Raw genomic sequence first — 19,477 nt, forward strand, 5'->3', positions numbered from 1 at the left:
ATTATGGAGGGTGATCTGCTATTCAAAGTCCACTGATTTAAATATTAATCTCATCCTAAAATCACTTTCACAGAAACATCCAGAATAATTTTTGAGCAAGCATTTAGGTATAATGGCCCAGTTAAGTTGACACTAAGTTAACCATCACAGAGTCATATGAGTATTTGGTGACAAGAGAGAGGTGCTGGCCACAAATATTCAGTGTTTTTCTTTGTTGCCTGTGCACCATTTTCATGTCTCCTTCTCTGGCTGCTCCCCCTGCCATCCTCTTTCACTGATCAGTGCCATGGTAAATACCACGGACCCGCCCAATTCCACTTTCCCGCCCTCAAGCCCTATGGAGCTTCATGACACTCGAGAAATTAGATGATGTGTCTCGACCAGTGAATTGTGAGTAGATGTATCACATGTCACTTCTAGCTGGAGCTTTAACAAGCCAGGACAAGATTTAGAAAACTCTCTCTTTGATACTTTACCTTGGTAATCATTAATGGTCCAGGGAATACCTGCTTCCTCACCCTGCATGCTGGAAATAGGACAGTGAAGAACAGAATCCCTGGCTAAGCAGTAGTTGTTACATGGTATGCACGAGAAGGAACCCGTGTTATCTTAAGCCACAGAGATGACTGGGTTATTTGTTCCACAGCATTATCGATCCCATTTTTCCAAACATAATGTATAAGAAGAGGAGAGTTATCTTAGGAAGAGAAGTCATATAAAGTATTTAAAACATAGAGATTGGGTTTAGAAAAACTGATACTGAATCCTGAGATTATTCCTTTAAAGCTGCTTGACCATTGTAATAATTACCCAATTTATCTGATCATTAGTTTTATTCATCGGTAAACTGGAGACAATTATTCATTTACTAAACTTCTACTATATACCATACATTATTATAGGCATTGGGAAAATAAAAATGCATGTATGTATTCTGAGACAAATATTATATCTATTGGCAAAAAAAATGAGTATAACATTAGTCTACCACTATAGATAGTCAATGAATGTTTCTGATTTCCTTTGAAAACTTATTTTAATGTAGAGAGATCCTAATCTTTACTGTTAACAGTGTTGATACCACCTGCTAACAAGTAGCTAAAACACACACACACACTTCAATGCCAACCTGGTGTGGCTCAGTGGTTGAGCATCAACCCTTGCACCAAGAGGTTACCGGTTCAATTCCCAGTCAGGGCACATGCCTGGGTTTCAGACTCCATCCCTGGTGGGGGCAGGCAGGTGGCAGCCCATCAATGTTTCCCCTCTCAGCAATGTTTTTTATCTTCCCCTCCCTCTTCCTGTCTCTGTAAAAATCAATTTTTTAAAAAAATTAAGTTATTTTTCCTTTAATCAACATAAATGCCAAGAACCAGTCAGACAGTTTTGCTAAATTGACTGTTTGCTTACAAATGCCAAATTCATCACAAGTCTCCAGGAGGAGAGATTACTTCCCAGCAGGCAGTGGCGCTTACTGTGGAGAATGCCTTCTTCCCTATGACCTCTACATTGTACATGATGTTCTCTCCTCTTCTTCTCTCCTCAGTAAACATGGCCCAGATAAGGACATACATGGGCAATAAACAAAAGGAAAAATACAAACCCTATACAATAAAAGGCTAATATGCAAATTGACCAAATGGCAGAACGACTGGTCTCTATGACATATACTGACCACCAGGGGGCAGACACTCAATGGAGGAGATGTCCCCTGGTGATTAGTGTGCTCCCACAGGGGGAGTGCAGCTCAGCCAGAAGACCTGAACCAGGCTCACGTCTGTTGAATGCAGCGGTGGTGGTGGGAGTCTTTCCCACCTCTGCGGCAGCACTAAGGATGTCTAACCACTGGCTAAACCATCAGTTGGACATCACTGAGGGCTTCTGGACTGCAAGAGGGGACAAGCCAGACTGAGGAACCCTCCCCCCAGTTCAGAAATTTCATGCACTGGGCCTCTAGTGGAATATAAACATATAAAATTATTAATATTAATTAATGACAAAGAAAATATCAAAATAATATGAGAAGAGCACTGTCATCTGCCATAGACTTTGTCACCCTAAAATGTAGGTGTTAAAACCTATTCCCCAATATAATGGTGTTTGGAAGTGGGGACATTGGAAGTCACTTAGGCATCAGTGTCCTTATAAAAGAGAATGCTGACAACTTTCTTACACCTTCCTTCATGTGAAGACATAGAGTAATAACTGTCTATGGAACAGGAAGCAGGTTCTCACCAGACACTAAATATTCTGGCCCTTGATCTTGAATTCCCCAGCCTCCCCCATGGTAAAAAAAAAAAAAAAATCCAACCAGTCCTTGGGATCTCATTATAGCATCCCAAATAGACCACGATGATATCTATCAGATTAGTAAACATTAAAAAAATAAAAATTGAATCACGCTCCTACATTACTGGATAAAACCTTTCTAGATTCACCAGGAATGTAAAACACTTACATTGTGTGCATCTATTACACCAATATTTTGTTTAGGGAGTTGAGTGTATAAAAATAGTGAAGAATTTCTACAAAACATGTAGCATGCTCATCCCAGCACTGTTTCTAGCTATATAAATTGGATACAGAAAACTTTTAGTCCTAGAATAACAGTTAAATAAATCAAGATAAAGCCTAAAAAAGCCCACAAAAAACAAAGAAGCCTTTAAAAATGTCACAGACATTCCTATAAAGAAATAAAAGAAATGTAATAAATGATAGAATGAAAACTGAGATTATATACACAGAGAAATTGTCTGAATAAACATGCTTCAGTAATAATGAAGGTTATGCTTGATAAGGGAGTATCAAGAGTGTTCATATTTTTTTAATTAAATTAAAATTTATTTTTTCCATCACCATTTATCCCCTCTATGCCCTCTTCCACCTCTCCCCATTAACCTCCCCATTCTGTTGCCCAAATCCATGAGTTATCTCTCTTATTTTCTTTTACACTCAATGTTTATGTATTCTTTGATATTTCCAAAATAAGTGTGCATTGCTATTTCATAATATAAATTTTAATAAACAAATTAAACCAATTTAAATGAAACCTAGCTTATATCAGCAATATGGCAGGTGTTAACTATTAAAGAATATCATCCAACTTCAGTCTGTACTAGAGGTAAATATATATATATATATATATATATATATATATATATATATATCTTTGATGGCTAATAATATTGGTATTACCAATAAAAATCATAGACTATATTTTTTAAGTTGCAAAGAAAAATATTATGATAATACAAAGAAATATGAGGTTCTTCCAAAGGGTAGCAAGAATGCAAAATATGTATGTCAATTCTGTACACGGTGAAATAGAGATGAAAGGATTCTAGCCCTTATTTCTTTGGAATTATTTGTTGAATGGATGACTTTCTAACAGTTATTAAAGCCTCTTTGGGCAGTCAAAAATGAATTAGTAGCAAAGGGCACATTGATTAAAACATAATTTCTATCATTGTAACTGAATAATGCCTTTTTCCTATAAGTGGGAAGTACTCAGAGGCATCCTTTTGACATATTACAGTTCACATGAGTGTTCTACGCAGAACAAAATTTCTGTGTAATTACTGGGAGGAGAGGTATGTGTTTTAGATCACTATGTACTCATTTTTAAAGAAAAAATGTCTCTGCCAGGCCAGTGTGTCAGTGGTTGAGCATCAACCTATGAAACAGGAGGTCAGAGTTTGATTACTGGTCAGAGCACATGCCCTGGCTAGAAACCCTGTAAGGGGCGTGCAGGGGGCAGTTGATCAATGATTCTCTCTCATCATTGATGTTCTATATCTCTCTCCCTCTCCCTCCTCTCTGAAATCAATAAAAATATATATTTAAAAAATATATATTTAAAAAATAAAGAGCAAATGTCTAGGGGGAGGGGAACATTTCATTTATTTATTATTTATTTATTTATTTATGTATTTATTTATTTATTGGCTTTTTTGTGTGTGTGTTTTTTTTTTCCTTATTGATTAAGGCATTTACATATGTATCCTTATCCCCCCATTTCATTTATTTTTAACATTTTTTTCTAAGCATTTAAGGTAAATAATTTGTCTTTATAAGTAGATCTGAACATACATGACTTCAAATGTTTAAAAGTAAAATAAAAATTCAGTAAAAATATTTCTTTTAAGATCTATAACTCAAGTAGTGAAATTAAGGACTTTCTTTTTGTTTCACTATCTAACTTTTATGAGTTTTGTGGCAACCTTCTAGATGGCAGGTTATACAATGAGGTATAAAACTTCTTTAGAATCCTGTTCACACACACTTACACACACACACACACACACACACACAATCGCCAATTCCTGATTATCTAGTCTCAGATATAAAAATATTAAGATATTGTGCATTCCATATCATGCACCTCTTTGCTCTTTTATGTACCACATAAAAGAAAGTATGATAAAGATTAAACTATTTTGCACTATTATAGGATCAGCATCAATTTTAGAGTTGGAAAATTTTGAAAAAATATATAATCAGAATTGATGAAATTCACTAATTCATGATACAGAAGTAAGTGAATATAAAAAGAGCATATTTAAAACTGCATTAAATAGCTATCTAATTAAATAATATCTAACATTTATTGAACATTTACTCTGTGTGGAAGTATTTTTCTTAGATTTAAAATTAATTATTACAAAAATGTGAAGTAATTTGAAAAAATCCTTTGTGTATGTTTGCAAATATAGTGTACTAAGATTAAACTACATAAGAAAATAGACTAAAATTATAATAGTCCTAGGTTAGAATTAAAACTGTATTCCTCAATTTCTCGAACATTCCATAATAGGCTTATAATTTCTTTTATAATTTCAAAGAAACAACAAACACTCAAATGTGGTTTTTTAAAATAATTACTTTACATTTGAAATGTTTTAAAAATGTTATTCCATCATATTTTCACATTCTTATTTCAAAAATAAACTATTTAATCAAAGGTAATACTGATGTAGTAGTCAAAGCAAACATAGAGAATCTTTCAGTATTTAAAGCTATTAATTAAACTCATTAATAATTAGTCATTAGAAAGTCTTTGTTAAGAGTTGTGAGCTACAATAATCAAAACGGTATGATACTGGCACAAAACAGACACGCAGATCAATGAAAAAGAATGCAGAGCCCAGAAATAAAACATCGCTTCTATGGTCAATTAATCTACGACAAAAGAGGCAATAATATATGGGGGGGGGGGGGGCAGAATGGCAGTCTCTTGAATAAGTGGTGTAGGGAAAACTGGGCAGATAAATGAGAAGGAAGGAAAGAAAGAAAGAAAAAAAGAAAGAAAGAAAGAAAGAAAGAAAGAAAGAAAGAAAGAAAGAAAGAAAGAAAGAAAGAAAGAGAGAGGGAGAGAGAGAGAAAGAGAGAGAGGGAGAAAGAGAGAGAGAGAGAGAGAGAGAGAGAGAGAGAGAGAGAGAGAGAGAGAGAGAGAGAGAGAGAGAGAGAGAGAGAGAGAGAGAGAGAGAGAGAGAGAGAGAGAAAGAGAGAGAGAGAGAGAGAGAGAGAGAAAGAGAGAGAGAGAGAAAGAGAGAGAGAGAGAGAGAGAGAGAGAGAGAGAGAGAGAGAAAGAGAGAGAGAGAGAGAGAGAGAGAGAGAGAGAGAGAGAGAGAGAAAGGAAGGAAGGAAGGAAGGAAGGAAGGAAGGAAGGAAGGAAGGAAGGAAGGAAGGAAGGAAGAAAACTGGACAACTTTCTTACATCATGCACAAAAATAAACTCAATATAGATTAAAGACTTAACTCTAAGGCCTGAAACCAAAAAATTGATCTTAGCAAAAACCAAAAAACTGATCTTGACATTGATCTTAGCAATATTTTTGTGGTTCTGCCTCCTCGGGTAAGGTCAACAAAAGCAAAAAATGAACAAATGGGACTTCAACAAACTAAAAAGCATCTATACTGTGCAGGAAACTACCAACAAAACAAGAAGACTACCTGCTATATGGGAGAAGACATTCTCAAATGATATAGCTGATCAGTAGTTAATATCCAAAATATATAAACACACCCATACAATTCAATATCTAAAAAATATAAAACCCAAACACAGGACCTGAATAAACTTTTTTCCCCCAAAGAAGACATACAGATGACCAACAGACATGTGAAAAGATGTTCAACATCACTGATCACCAGGTCAATGCAAGTCAAAACCATATTGAGATACTACCTCATACCTGTCAAAATGGCTATTATCAAAAAGTAAACAAATAGAAACCCTTCTAAGAAAGGTAAGGGTTTCATTTGTAGGTAAAATGAAACCCTCCTACACTGCTGGAGGGAATGGAGGAATGTGTGAAAGCGGGGGAGGGAAATAATAGATACAAACCTCCAGCTCTAAAATAAATAAGTCATGGGATGCAGTGTACATCACAGAGAATATAGCCAATACTACCATCATAACTTTGCAGAGTGACAGATGGTTACTAGACTTACTGTGGTGATCACATCATGAGATATATAGTGAGGTCTAATCATTATGTTTTACAACTGAAAGTAATATAATACTATATGACAAATGTACATTAATAAATTTAAAAAAAATTAAAAAGAGTTGTGGGGGCTGAGAAAATAAGCATGTTAATGATCCGGACCACTCGGGGCTGAGACTCTGATGAAGAGAAGAGGAGCATACACAATTAACAAGAAGAGGAACATACACATAATCAAGGTAGATTATGACATAGGTGTGAAGAGAAGACTTCGAAATGTGGTTAAGGGATGAATAACAGAGAAGGGAACTAGTGTGGTCAGTTATCTGGGTAAGCATAATTTAAGCAGTGCTTGAAGCAAATTTTTCCCACTTAGGTAAAGAGTGGGAAGTGAGAGGGTGACAAAAATGAACTCAATTATTGAGCCCCTACCATTTTAGATATTGTGCTTGGTACAGAAATACACTGAATACTAAAATAAAAATAGTCCCTTCTCTTGTGGAATTTCTCATGAATTGGCAAAGGATATTGAAAGTTCTGTAGAAATGTTGAATGGGTAAAAATAGGCTAAGTTGGAGGGGGGCGGAAATTGAGACTAGGGAGATAAAGAAGGCTTGTTTTGTTCTGATTTTAATTGATTGAATTTTTGCAGGATAAAGTTAACATAAGCATGTTTGGTTTTGCCTGTGTGAAAGGAACCAGGGAAACAGAGAAATGTAAAGCAGGAATGAATTTAATAAAGCTGATTTAATAAAGTTGGTAAAGAAATATAAAGTGTTAGGATTAAAATCTAATATTTTAGCAAGTGAAAAAAATAGACTATATAGAGAGATTATTTAAAGTCTAAAGAAGAAAAAAAATAGTGTTGTTCACATCAAATAGCCTCATCTTTTCTAGAAAGTAGGAAGTTGTTTCATTTGAAACTGAGAAATTCTGGGGAAGATTTTCATTCAAGAAGAATAGAGATTTTGAACAACCATGAAAGGACTGGGACATTTTAAGTGGCAGGGTCACACAGTATGAAAATGTTGAATGTCTTTGCTATGTCAGCAGACAGGCACTATCCTTGCCTGCATCGAGCATTTGAGCTAGGGACAGACACATAAAACAATCAAATAATTACACCAATAAACATGAACTTGGCCATTGGCAAGGTAAGCATGGCAGGGGATAAAGCTGATAGAAACAAGAGGGTTAGAGGGAAGCCAGTGCAATTGGCTGACATTGGATTCAGCGAGGCAAATAACACTAAATGTGGCATCTGGTAGACTAGAATGATAGAGAAAGACACAGGAGGATAAATGATGAGTTCAGTAGGAGGGAAATAAGGGAATATATACAGCCGTGGTCAGAAATCAGGCTTTCACAGTTTTCCTAGCAGCAGAACAGCTATGAGAGACATAGTGCTTCCAGGCAAACATGCAACATGTGCACTTTGAGGAGAAATAGAGCCAGGTGCACACACAAACCCCACTCTCACCAGTGAGAGCTCGCCTATGACAAGGTTCCAGCAATTAACCATATTAATTCACAGTCTACTCCAATGCACTTTAAGTTACCCAGGAGACGATTTTTCTTTCTCCTTTTATAAAATAGTCACGAATGCTGTACTCACATATATTCAGTGAGTCAGAGTTTCCAGCTCATGTGGTCTCGCTCTCCCTGGGTGATCTTGCAGCCTCACAAGACAGAACCATGTCTAGGAAAGAGATGAAATTGAACTTGGCATTACAGTTAAGGAAGTTAGAAAATAACTCAAGCAGAATTATTCGAAATTAAAATCCACCTAATGGAGTAACCTAGGGGGAACAATTTATATTTCTATATATTTATCCAACTATACATTAATTTTATAGTATGTCTTGCTTGAGGCTTTTCCAAGAATACAAAAGGCTTTATAAAAAATGATAGTAGTCATAATATTTAGTTCTGTATAAATATCTCCCTTTAATGAATTTTTCTATTGGACTGTAAAGCAATATTTTTCTATAAAGGAAAAAATGTACCAACTGCTAGTATGACCTAATCTTTCTTTGCACACTCTATTTTATTTAAATGAATGTATCCCTCATTCCTGATCATGCTTGGCTTTTCATCCCTTTATGGCATTGCTCATTCCAGCTTATCTGTGTGAAATATCACTATATTGGTTCTTTCCCATTTACCTCCCAATAGACTTAAAGTGATTATTTAATACCCAGCTCAAATATTACCTTTTCCCTCAAAGCTGTCAATCAAAATTAATCTCTACCTCATCTATATTCCCACAGTCTACTGCTTGTCATTTGATATGAAAATTATAACCAGTGTTTCTAATTCTACCTACCTGCCTTTGAGCTTTGAAAACAGGCAGAATGTTTTGCCTGTGAGGATGTTTTTTTTCTTAAGCACCATCTAACCTGTGTACGTAACATATTCAAATATAATATACAATTGCTCCTTGTTCTATTGCGGAGTAAATCTGCCATTTAGTATTGCTATAGTCAGGGATTTTCACTATTGTACCAATCTGATATATATTTTTTTTCAATGAAAATACTTTCTTTCAGTTTTGTTTGTTTGTTTGTTTGTTTGCTTGCTTCCAGGGCATCATTCTCTCTACTTTTCTGCCCTCAATTGATTATGTGTAGTCTCCTCTGAAATTTTTTCATTTTTCCAGACTTGTCATAATACAATGTACCATGGCTTACATCTTGAACATCTTCTATTTTCTTATTTTCTATTACACTAACTTTCTTTGAGACCTAATCTAGGTTTATGACTTTAAATATCATCATCTATTCACCAGGGATTTTCAAACTTTTATATTAGCCCAGTTTAGCATGAGCACAAAACTTATGATTAATCTTCTAATCTTCTACTCTATAGACCCACTTCCATGCTAACAGACAATATACAATTAGCATACCCTAAAGTTTTTCCCATCACCAAGATTCTCCCCCTATAATTTCTTCTAAGAGAAGGGAAAGTTTATCCTACCATTTTCTCATTCCAAAAAACTTCCAGCCGTCTTGACCCCACTCTTTTTCCCATACCCCATATCAAGTAAATTAACAAATCTGATAGCTGCTAACTTCAAAATATATCCAAAATGGAGCGAAAATATGACCGCATTTTCCATCTCTATGTCTAAAATGCTGACTTAGTTCATGAAGTTGATTCCTGGTGAACTCAGAATTAATTTGAGTTTTTTTGAATTCTAAAGTAGGACATTTTCTACAATTTTATTATTAGTAATGCCTAAACATAGGCTATTCATACTTGCCTAATTTGCAAAGCCAGCAAAAAGTTATATTCTAATAATGAAGTTAATAATGACAACTATACAATCTAACATTTTTGAGCACTTACTATATCTCAGATACTAATATCAGTGATAACCTATGTTAGTTCATTAATTGACAAATAATCCTGTGAGGGTGAAACTATAATTATCTCCATCTTAAAATGAAAATGGGAATAGAGAGATTAAGTAATTTGCACAAGGACACACAGCTAGCAATTCTGAAAATGGCATGCCAATCTAGCAGTTTTGAGACACAAAAACTAATTTTTTTAAAAGTATTTTCTTTTTTCCTCTGTTTTATTGAGATATAACTGATATATAACATTACATAAGTGTAAGTTGCACAACATAATTTGATATATGTTTCTATTAAAATGATTACCACAATAAGTTTAATTAGCATCTATCATTTCACATTGTTAAAATTTTTTCTTGTGGTGAGGACTTTTAAAGTATACTACCTTGGCAACTTTCAATATACAAAACAGTATTGTTAACTGTGGCATTATGTTGTGTATTACTCCCCAAAATACAACATTTGGAGATAACACAGCAGAGTGCCCAAAACCAATCACATGTACCCCAACTGAGAAAGTTCAGGGAATATCTGGAAGCCTAATAATGCATTAAAAAAAAAAAGAGTAACTGATATTATGGTAACATCTTCAGGACCTGCTTACTTATACTTCACCAATTACTTAATAAGCATTCAATCTCTACTATAATTCACTCCTCTTTGTCATCACTTCCTTGAACCGACTCATTATAACGGTGGAGAGTAGTAGCAGTAATCACTCTGTGATTACCAAGTGCCAATAATATGGTTATGATAAATATCAATCGAATTAGGAGTGTCACTGCTTGAGTCACTTAATAAGAATCACTTGAGAATGTTCTATCAGTAGGGATTGCGCTTTGGCAGAAGGGGGCGAAGATGAAGGAACAGGCCTATGTCCTCCTCCAGTTCTGACAATTTGTTTCCTTCTGATGAACAGCTCTTCTGGCAGGAAAAGAAAAAGGTTATCTCCCTCGGACATTTCTTCCTTTGGTTGAGAGTACCGCAAGGATTATGAACTGTCTCAGGAAAAAGTTCCAGGAGAAGGGTGAGGAAACCTACAGATAATGTAGAGTCCTACATGACGACAAACCAAGGCAGTGATTTAGGATTTGCCTGTCTCACACCAGAGAGAGGCTTGGTGCCGGGGTCCAGCCCCAGCAGGTCCAGTTATGCTGGGGTCCAGCCTCAGCAGGTCCAGGGGTTCCCAAAGGTGTGGACAGAGTTGGCGAAGAAGGAACGACACGGAGGCAGCGTTCAGTTGATCAGCAGCCTAGCCAGGATCTCCAGCCAGGATCTCCAGCCAAGTTCTGGTCTGAATCTCCAGAGAGGTTCTGCTTAGGATCTCCAGCCAGGTTCTGTGTCCATGTCCTCTTGCTAGGTTCTCCAGGTTCTCCAGCCAGGTTCTGTAGCCATGTTCCCTCGCTAGTTTCTCCAGCCAGGTTCTGTCCAGGTCTCCAGCCAGTTTCAGTCACCAGGTTCTAGTCAGGTTCTCTTGCCAATTTCTGTAGTCAGGTTCAGTCCAGGATCTTTTGCCATGTTCTCTCCAGCGAAGTTCTTCTGTCTCTAGGTTCTGTGTAGGTTCTGTCTTCTTGGTTCTGTCTTCTTAGTTCTGAGTCTTGCTGTCTTGTTACATCTGTATTTATACCAGTTGATTCAATCCTATCAATCTCTATTACAAAGGTTAGGGCGTTTCTTATCTCCATTCCAGGGAGTAAAGATTATGTAGCTTAAGCATGATTGTTCATAGTTAAAGTGATTAATTACCCACCTGGCACTTAGTTAAGAGGTTTTATTCCCTCCCTAACTTCAGGGGAAAATCCCTACCTGGGGAAACAACCTTTCTCAGAGACCTTGGTTAAAACACATAGTGCCAAGAAGGTGAGCAAACATATTAAGAACAGTATGCCATATATGCCAGGTCCCTTGAAACAGCAAGGATGGACCGGCTCCCGGCAGATTGGAACAAATCATCTTTATAAGCATGATCACACCAGTAGAGAGCATAGGTTGGACATATACAATGTGCCTGGTAATATCATAAGCGCATTACCTGATTTATTTTGATTCTGTGTTGTACCAATTGGCTTGGAGGTGCCATTGGTAAGGCCCCTTAGGTACATAAACATGATGTCCCTGAAACTATAATCTAAGTGAGGCAGACTTGAGGAAATTGAGGAAAAAGAAGTTAAATGATGGTCTTAGATCAAATGGTTACTATCAGAGCTGAATAACTTCCACCTGGCATGCCACATTTCTTCTCACTTGACTTCTCTCCCTCCCACAAACCCCTCACTATGTGTTTTTATCCTTAAACAAGAGGCCTGATGCATGAAAATTGTGCACTCGGGGGGAGGGGTCCCAAAGCCCGGCCTGTGCCCTCTTGCAGTCTGGGAGCCCTCAGGGGACGTCCAACTGCCGGCTTAGGCCCATTCAGGCAGTCAGACATCCTTAGCACTGCTGCGGAGGCAGGAGAGGCTCTTGCCAGCTCTGCTGCACTCACTGTGAGCCTGGCTCAGGGCTTCTGGCTTAGTGGTGCTCCCCCTGTGGGAGTGCACTGACCACCAGGGGAAGCTCCTACATTGAGTATTTGCCCTGTGGTGGTCAGTGTGTGTCATAGCGACTGGTTGTTCTGCTATTCAGTCAATTTGCATATTAGCCTTTTATTATAGAGGATGGAAATAACTATGCAATTGTATAAATTTCAAGTTTTTCTACAACTAATGATTTTATTTTGCAGATGCATGTTTTAGAGGCTATCCAAAATTGAGAAAATTACACAACTCTACTGAGAGTGAGTCAGTGGGTGGCTGCATAGGGTTGGGGCACATAGAGAAAATATCATCAAAATGTTAAAATAGTAATCATATAATTACACAATGCTGTATAAACCTGCTTATGGTGTAATATCAAGTAAAAGGGGGAATTTTAAAAATGACATATATTCTATAGTTGTGTATATACTATATATGTGTCCACATACAAGGGTAATATGGAAGAACATGGGACAATTTTCTCATGATTTGTTGAACATAGTATAAGATTGAGTAATACATTTATATTGAGCAATTAATATTTTAACAAAATTGTTTGATATAAATTTTGAAATTGGAACATCATTTTTAAAGATGATTTTTATTTTATTTTATTTTTGTTTTATTGCTTAAAGTATTACAAAGAGTATTACATATATCTCCTTTTTTTTTTCAAAAGATGATTTTTTTTAAAATATATTTTATTGATTTTTTACAGAGAGGAAGGGAGAGGGATAGAGAGTTAGAAACATCGATGAGAGAGAAACATCGATCAGCTGCCTCCTGCACATCTACTGGCGATGTGCCCGCAACCCAAGTACATGCCCTTGACCGGAATCGAACCTGGGACCTTTCAGTCCGCAGGCCGACACTCTATCCACTGAGCCAAACCGGTTTCGGCCAAAAGATGATTTTTAATTGATTTTAAGGAGAGAGGAAGGGAGAGGGAGAGAGAAACATCAATGTGAGAGAAACATCAATCAGCTGCCTCTTGCACACCCCCTGCTGGGAAATGAGCTCACAACCTGGGTATGTGTCCTGAATAGGAATGGAACCCTGGACCTCTTGGTGCATGGGTTGATGCTTAACCAATGAGTAACACTGGCTTGATGAAAATATAATTTTTAAAAATACATGGCATAATGACACTTCTGAAATTCATAGAGAAGCTGCAGTTTCAGTGGTCACAAAAATCTAGCCAAACATTTTGTCTTCAATGCTTGTTATAAAAGACTATTAAGAATCACTCTAGCCCTAGCCAGTTCAGCTCAGTGGATACAGTGTCAGCCTGCGGAAGGAAGGGTCCCAGGTTTGATTCTGGTCAAGGGCACATGCCTTGGTTGTGGGCTCGATCCCCAGTATGGGGCATGCAGGAGGCAGCTGATCAATGATTCTCTCTCATCATTGATGTTTCTGTCTCTCTCTCCCTCTCCATTCCTCGCTTAAATCAATTTATATATATATATATATATATATATATATATATATATATATATATGTTTAAAAAGAATCACTTTAAATGAGCAATGGGGGAATAAGGACAACTATATAATACCTTAATCCAGGGGTCCTCAAACTACGGCCCGTAGGCCACATGCAAATACAAATATTGTATTTGTTCTTTTATAACAAGCATTATTTTGTTTTTTTACTTCAAAATAAGATATGTGCAGTGTGCATAGGAATTTGTTCATAGTTGTTGTTTTTTTAAACTTTAGTCTGGCCCTCCAACGGTCTGAGGGACAGTGAACTGGCCCTCTGTTTAAAAAGTTTGAGGATCCCTGCCTTAGTCAATAAAGAAAAAAATAAATTACTTTAAATTGCTATATCTTCTTTTCAAAACCATAAATCCTAGCACACATGTCAGTTAGTAATTCATTCTTATACACTAGTTTTCCCTCAAAAATCATCTTACTGTATATAAGAGATTAGTAGCCTAAAATGATGAAAAGTGATCTAATTCATTCAGCACTTATTTTTAAATACTGTTTTAGGCACAATTTTAAGACCCTAGGATTTAACAGAAAGTCAAAAGTTATTTTGTAGTTAGCTTTGGATCTGTAACAGTCAAGACTTTAAAGTTAATTCTATGGCAAGGAAAGGGATCAAGAAAGGATCTGAAACAAATTTGTAGAGAAAGGTGGCAGAGCCTTGTTCCTGTGGCAGTTTTCTGAGTAAATGTTTGCAGAAAAATAAAATGTTACAGAAAGCAATTTAGATATCGCTTTCCAACTCTTATCCCATCACTCAATCACCTTATCATTAGAACGTCTGTTCCAGTGAAAGGAAAATGTCATGAAGGCTGGGGTTTATTTAATTCACCACCGTATCCCCAGCACAAAGAATGGTCCCTGTGCTATGCCCATGGGGATACAAATAAAGTTTAATTCATGCTGGTTTACCCTGCTATAAAAATGAATACAACGTGGTCTCCCTCTATAGGATATTAATTCAGGTGGCTACGTATAAAGTCATTTATTTATTTTTATTTTTTTACAGAGAGAAAGGGAGAGAGATAGAGAGTTAGAAACATCGATGAGAGAGAAACATCGATCAGCTGCCTCCTGCACATCTCCCACTGGGGATGTGCCCGCAACCCAGGTACATGCCCTTGACCGGAATCGAACCTGGGACCTTTCAGTCCGCAGGCCAACGCTCTATCCACTGAGCCAAACCGGTTTCGGCTATAAAGTCATTTAAAAAGCATACACTAGGTGTCTGACATGTAATACATGCTATTATTATAAACTTCTTATGTTATCACAGTTCCCTCACTTTTTACTTGACCTCACTGTGCCTCAGTTTCCTCATCTGTAAAATGGTAATAATGATTACCTATTGGGGTTGTTATGAGAAGTAAACAAGAATATCTTTGTACAGGCATATCTCAGAAATATTGCAGGTTCGATTCCAGACTACCACAATAAAATGAATCACAATTCAGTGAGGCTCATGATTTTTTTCCAGTGCACACGAAGTTATATTTATACTATCCTGTAGTCTAACTGTGCAATAACATTATGTCTAAAAAAGCAATGTACATAGCTTAAATGAAAATAATTCATTCCTAAAAAATGCTAACCACTAGCCTTCAGCAACTCATAATCCTTTTCGCTGGCGGATGGTCTTCAAGTTGTAAAAAGCAAAATATCTGTGACGTGAAATAAAGTGAAGCACATAATAAATTGAGGTCTGCCTGTATATGGAAAGTACTTACAAAAGTGCTTGGACTCATAATATGTACCAGAGAAGTATATGAAAATATACTGGTATTGGAAGCTCATGGTAACACTTTGAAAAAGCTTTTATCTCTACTTTACCGAGGAGTAAACAGATGCAAGATAGGTAAGCAATTTCATCAAAGGTCTGCTGTTCATTTAGAAGTGTTTTTCCAATCCTCCCCTTCTGCTCATGCCCTTGCCTACATTCCTGGATCAGATCCTGCTTAGACTTTGTCAGTACCTAGTTTCCTCATCTCCCTTTTTCTTGCTTTATTTTTCGTATTTTAAGTACATATAAAATTATATTGTTTTCCTCTGTTTAAAAATCCAAATGACTCTATATTGCTTGTATAATAAACACCAGGTTTCTTAGAAGACCATTGCATACTTTTAATTTCATATTTAAATATTTCATTTATTAATGTTCCAACATTGTAGTTAAAACACTGGACAATTAAACTAAGGTCAGATACTCCAAAAATCAGGCAGACCTGGGTTCCAGTCACTAGTGGTCAAGCTACTAGTTGTGCAATGGTCTGCATGCTGTTTTACTTATTTAATCCTTAGCATCTCATTTGGAAGATGTGGATGACAGCATTTAATGCATAATTTTTGTGCACATAATAATCATCAGTAAATGACAGTTATTATTATCATTACCTATGATGCAAGATCAACACCAGCCATGATGAAGCGATCACTCATGAACCAGAGAAAAAAAGTGTAAAAATTGGATTGAAACAAAGAATATAATTGGCTGGAGTCAATCAATGACATAGGATTTCAGAGTTAGATGGCAAAATCAGCATAATTTGTGTGATGATAAAATTCAATTACAAATGGAGTATTTCATTATTTTTAACTCTTTATCAGAAATAGAAATATAAACATGATGTAACATAAAGGAAAAAAAAACACACAAATAAGTTATATTGTTGCATGGATCAGAAGAGGTTTGTAATGAACTTAGCAGAAATAAATAGAAACATTCTATACCCTAATTCTAACTCAAAATATTAAGAATTACTGTGTGATTTTATAGCTCTCCAAGAATATGCTTTCCTACTAATGAGTACTCTCATATAGATTTTACGCATGCTTATGTTAAATATAGGTTAATTGACAGATATTTTGAAATGCTTGGAGTGATTAATCAAGGCTGTTTCATTTAGTGATGAGAGATATTCACAAAATTTCAAGATTTCAAGTTTAGTTGAATTTAGTTTATAAGCATGAAAACTCATTTGAACTCAAGGAAATATTTTGGGCCCACAGAAGCTAAATGGTGATATTATGAAACACAAACCTAGCATTAGTGACCTTGAGCTAACTTCCAGGTATCTCCAGATTAATTTTCAGTATTAGCTGAGATGTAGTTTCACTTGTTTTAACCTAAATAAACTCATGTTAGATAAGATCACATTTTTGGTATTCCTTTATCCAAGTGGTCACTAAATATCCACTAAATACCAAGTAGTATGCAAAGTGCTAAAAATAAAATAATTAGCATAACTTTTTTTTTTCCTGATTTTACTGACCTCATAATCTAATAAGGAAATAGATAAATAAAATATAAACACAATATTGATTTGTGATGGTATGTGTACAGAATCAAGAAGGACACCACGTGGCTACATGAGTGCAGTGTCCAGAAGCAGACACCAAGATGGCAATAGACATTTCATCAATTTATTGGGGGAAATACCTGTAAATGATAAAGGTGAAATGTTCAGGAGAAAGAAAGCTTTCAGACTACAGCAGAAGTCTAACAAGTGTGAAGGGAATGGAAGGCTATAAGGTTGGACAGAAGTGTCAGGAGAGGCAGCGCCATCCTCAGAAAGGTTGGGTAGGACAGTGGGAAGACCTTGAGCTCCTGTCCATTACAGGAGTCCTAGGTTTCATAGCAATGGGCCTATGCTGGTAGCAGCCATTGGCTGGGAGCAGCCCAATGGAAACAGCCTATCAGCAAAAGCCCCGGTGGATACTGAAAACAGCAGCTAGTGTTGTCAATCATTTATGCTCCCAGCAGCGAGCCCAGGGACATACTTTGATGGCCACACCACGGAGTGCTCAGTCTTCCTTGTGGACAAGGATTCCAGAGGGTTTTGAAAGATGAATAAGAAGTCACAGAGTGGACAAGATGAGCAAGCATATTCCATGCAGGGACCAACGCAGAGACAGAAAACAGCCTGGCAAGTGTTGGGGAGTTACAAGTAGTGCATTAGGTGAGAGGACATGACCAAAGGTGCTGGCAGGCAGTGCACCAACAGGTGAGACTAGAAAGCGGCAGGACTCCAATCACATAGAGCCAGGCAAGTGCTACAGGGAGGTTTGGCTTCACTGTGAAGGTGATGTGGAGTCACTGGAGGATTCATGTCGGGCACAGTGTAGAACGAGTCCTGGGGTACAGAGCACGTTCAGAGGGAGAACCCCAGGAAATGAAGGAGAGGGAGATACTAGTAGTAAAGACAAGATCATATCACACAAACATGGGTCCTAATCATAGCTGTACCACTTAGCAACCATGTGCCCATTGAAGCCATTTAACGCCCCTGAGCCTATATTACTGATCTTCTCTATGGGGAATTACATACCTACTTACTTCATGTGGCCACGAGGATCACAGGTGAAAAGTGAACAGGAGCATGCTTAGAGGCTCAGGTGCCCACATCAGACATAAACTTCCATTTATATCCTGGCATTAGTGTGTGACCATCATCACATTTTATATACCCCCTCTGTAAAACTCTGTTTCCCTAAGTGTCAAATGCCGGCAAAAACACACCTATCTCTCATGGAGTTTTCCCCTATAAGGTGACAGGTGTGCAGCATGAGTAGGAAATGCTCGGTAGCTAAGTACTAGGTGCTGTGCTAAGTGCCTCACACACTTGTAATATTCTGTTTTCACAGCACCTTGGCTGGCAGGTTATTCTCTCCCCCTGAGTTTAGAGGAGCAGATTTCCGCTTGAAGAGATTAAGTAGCCGGCTCACTGTCACACAAATGACTGTACTGGGTCACAATTCTCAGTTGCCTGACTTCAAAACCCATATTCTTAACCATTATTCTCTATTACCCTCCATTCCAGCACTAAGCAAAACCATCTACCTGCCAAAGAAAATGCAATTCTAAGAACTCACTTGTTGGCTACGGTTGGGTTTCTTTGTAATATCAGCAAGCTTTAAAGCAGAGTTAGGGGCCATTTAAACAAAGCTTCCCGGTTTGCCCCAAGAGATGCTTTATCCAGTTCTTTTAAGTGGAACATTAAAGACATCACACAGATTCTGATATAAGCTGTGTTGCACCATTGGAAATTGGCTTCAACTGGCAAGGGAAGGAGGGTGAATGAAAAGGATGCAGGCAGTGTTTTCAAAACTGTCTCCCCATCTAGAAAATTCACTGGGCTGTTCACACACATTAATCTCCTCATTCTAACGAGGAATACATTTCTCTCCTAACAATAAACAGGCTTGATACAGATAATCAAAATGGATGAAAAATTGACCTTTTAAGTCAGATATTAGGCACAAGTCATGATCTATGTAGGCCTCCCTTTTCCTCATCTCTACTTCCAGACATATTTTTAATTTAAAATGCTTAATTTCAGCCAGCTTCAATATCTTAGCTGAAATAGCATGAGTTTAAGGTTGCCTTAAATACTGAACATAAACACCCACAATTATGTCTAGCACCTATTAGCTACTCCATAAATGTTATTTCCCTTGGGTAAATCGAAAAGAATGCTTTTGAAAATCATTTGATTATGAGAAGATAATTCTAGAAGTAAACAAAGGGAATATTGTATTACTAGCTGCAGAACAGTTTAAGCTTTTTATTATTAATATCTGTATAAAAAAAAAGCTAGAAGCATTTAGCACTCACATGTGCCTCTGTAACAGAGTGGGACCCTATAGCTTCAGGAGAAGAAATTTTA

At 36.9% G+C, this 19,477-nt stretch overlaps 1 protein-coding gene across 3 annotated transcripts in view; it reads right to left on the reverse strand.

Annotated features, from left to right (window-relative positions):
* The window catches only part of LRRC4C (leucine rich repeat containing 4C), a 988,415-nt gene that overhangs the window by 573,219 nt on the left and 395,719 nt on the right, over positions 1-19,477 (reverse strand). For all 3 annotated transcript variants that reach the window (XM_081099067.1, XM_081099069.1, XM_081099066.1), the window contains one exon: positions 8,065-8,148. The gene's annotated coding sequence lies outside the window, so the exon portion shown is untranslated. The remainder of the gene's footprint in view (positions 1-8,064; positions 8,149-19,477) is intronic.

This window comes from Myotis nattereri (genome assembly GCF_964212035.1).
Source record: "Myotis nattereri genome assembly, chromosome: 9".
NCBI lineage: Eukaryota > Metazoa > Chordata > Mammalia > Chiroptera > Vespertilionidae > Myotis > Myotis nattereri.